A 2,991-nucleotide genomic window follows, 5' to 3' on the forward strand; every position below is an offset into this window, starting at 1 on the left:
TCTGGGATCCCCGAGATGGGTCCCCGTGTACCAACTGCTAGTACACTGGGGTGAGGCAGGCTGAGAGAGAAGAGGGATACCCGCAGGGGCCTCAGCCTCGGGACGGAAGGTGTGGCCCAGAGTTCTCCCAGCCAGAGGCCCGGGAAGAGGTCCGCTCTCGGGGGCTCCCGGCACTGCTTGCGGTGGCCCAGGGGATGTCCTCCAGAGAAGAGCAGCGGGGCGGCCGCTGGGGACCACGCACGCGGGACACCGGAAACAGCACTCATCCGTCGTAGAGTTGAAATGTTTACTTGATACAATGTTTTATGGTTTGACATTTTTTCAAGTTGCATTACTCTTGCAGTTTTTAAAAGTTAAGAAAAGGAAAAAAAATAAAGCCAGCAAGCTACAGTGAACACAGGTGTGTTGTCGGGTCCCAGGTGTGAGGAAGAGCCCAGGCCCCGGAGCTGCTGCACCGGCCTTTTCTGATGACAACTTGTTACACCCGTTTCTGTAACACTTAGAAATACGTTGGTGGAAGTGGGGGAAAAGCCTCCGACTGCGGCTTCACAGAACCGCTCTTTCTCGCCTCGCAAGTAGACCCAGCAGCTCCGGCAGCCAGGTCCAGGGGCCCGGCACCTGCCAGCTGCGCCCGCCCTTGGCCTCGGGACCCGGGTAGAACCGGTGCGCCTCCTCCCCGGGGGTGGGTCCCTGCGGCGAATGGTCCTCGTAGGGACCGCCAGCTGGGGGCGCTGCTGCTCCCGACACTCACCTGCCCTGCACTCAGTCTGAGGGCGGGGCTGTCTTCCCGGGCCCCACGTGCTCTCCCCCTCACTCAACCCCTGCCTTCAGGACCCTGCCCTGCCCCTTCCCTGAGTCCGCCTCTCTCCCAAGCATTCCCTCCGCACCGAGCCAGCACCATCCTCCAGGAGGCCGGCTGGTCCCCTCCCGCCCTCACAGCCATCCTCACTGCTGGCCTCTTGCCGTAGCTGCCCGCACGCCTGGCCCCCTGCCCTGCCCCTCCTCAGGGTCCATCCCCTGCCGGGAAAGCCTCCCCACTCCACCCTCCAGCCTCCCGGGCCGCCACAGCTGGCTCCCCATGCGGGCTCTGCCCACCAAGTGCCCCAAGCCCACAGGTTGGGGTTCCAGGGCCTCCTTTTCGTGTCCCCCCACCCCCACCCATCCAGGATGCTCTGAGGCTTCCCTCTCCCCGCCCTCTGCTCGGCCTCCTCCCCCAGGGTGGGTCTGACCCGGGTCTGCCCCTCATCAGGGTCACCCCACCCCTGCCGCCAGTGAGCCCATTCACATGCTCTGCTTTCTCCCGAAGGGCAAGTCGCCTTCTAACTACACGGTTGTCTCCGGTTGTCGCTTCGTCTACGCCCCCAAGGCCAGGGATTTTTTAAAATCTTAAAAAAAAAAAAAATAAGGCTTGTTTTGTTCCTTGATGTATCCCAAGTACCTCAAAGGACCCTGAACCTCCCCATGCACCAGGCTTTCCCCACGCTTAATTATTCCTACCGCCACCTCTGCTGCCCCCTCCCCGTCTCCTAGGCCGGGTCTGTGCTTGGGGTTGTTTCAGACCTCGAGGAGCCGAGCCGAGGGCTGCTCTTGGTGGTCCCTCCTGTCTGTGTGCACCCTTGCGGAACCCTCTCCCACGGACACGTGGTTTCTGCGGCTGTGGCCTCCTTGGGTCCCTGACTGGGCGCTGTGGCTGCTTCCTGCCGGGGAGCATGGACCGAGGCGCCCAGGGCTGGGTGCGCTGTTTGAGGCTCGGGGTGCACCTGGGGTCCCTCCCCGAACCCGGGGCCTGAGTGTGGGTGCCCTCCTGGATGCCCCGCGCCTGGAGCTTTCTAACTGGCTGATTGAGGGTAGGCACACAGGGACAGCCCCTGTCCCCTGTTCTCGGATGGTGGCGTGGGGGACGGCGGGGGCGGCTCGGCCCTCTGGCTTCCTTGACGTGCCTCCTCTTGCCTTGGGCCACTCTCCACCGAGGTTCTTTGAGGAGGCCTTTGCCGGGTGTAAACACCGTGAGCGTCTTTGCTCGCTGTCTGCTCTCCTCATGGCATCCCGTGCGCTGCAGGAATTGCACTTCTGTCTAATGAACCCACCAGAGGCCGATCTCGCGGTCCTGCTTTGGGGAGCCCACAGCCCCTCCTCCGATGTTCCCATTCACACCGGGGTTTCAGACCCCCCGGACTTGGCGCTGCAGGGACGTCCTGCCCAGCCCTGCCTGGCGCCTGGTGTCCCTCCAACCCGGTCTGCAGCCTTCGGGATCCAGCAGGAAACTGCCTCTTGTCCAAAGTGGTTCAAGGTTCAGTGTGGGTTTAGGGCTCAATGAGCCCCTCAAACATGCAGATGGCACACGGCTAGGACAGTGCTGGGTTCAGCACACGCTGTCCCGCCCCCTCCACCCCCGAAGTTTCCTGGTCTGTGAAGGCACAGATGCCCTGGCCAAGCGTCTCCGTCCCATCCCCACGAGGGCGGGCCTGGGGAGGCCTTCTCCCACTGTCCTGCTTGCTCGAGGCTCTTCGGGTTTCTTTTGCTACCTGCGAGGAAACACCTGTTCAGTTAGCGGCGACGGTGGGACTATGGCCTCCCGCGCGCAGTTTATAAGCTATCGCCCCCTTTCCTAGTCCTCGCCACGGTGAGCGCGGGCACCGTCTCTGCCGTCACCGGCCACGCTCTGCCTCCCAGATTAAAAAGCGATGACCTCATGGCTGACGTCACACACTGTCTTTTCGGGGCACGTCCCGTGCCAGGGCCAGAACGCCGCCCCAGCTTCGCAGAGGGCTCCGCAGGCCCGTCACCCCCGCACCCCTGCCGGGAGTGGCGCTGGGCTCCCGAGGGTCTGCACCTCGTGCTGGGGGTGGGGGCAGGGCTCCTGGGAACAACGCTGTCAGCAAGGGCACTCCAGTCCTGATCCTTGTGCCTTAACTTTCTTCTGTGGCCTCCAGGGCGGTCACACTAAGGCCCTTTCAGGGCCGGCACCAACCCCCCCCCCCCCCCCCCCCC

Source organism: Ursus maritimus, unplaced genomic scaffold, assembly GCF_017311325.1.
Source record: "Ursus maritimus isolate PB19 unplaced genomic scaffold, ASM1731132v1 scaffold_1, whole genome shotgun sequence".
NCBI classification, from domain to species: domain Eukaryota; kingdom Metazoa; phylum Chordata; class Mammalia; order Carnivora; family Ursidae; genus Ursus; species Ursus maritimus.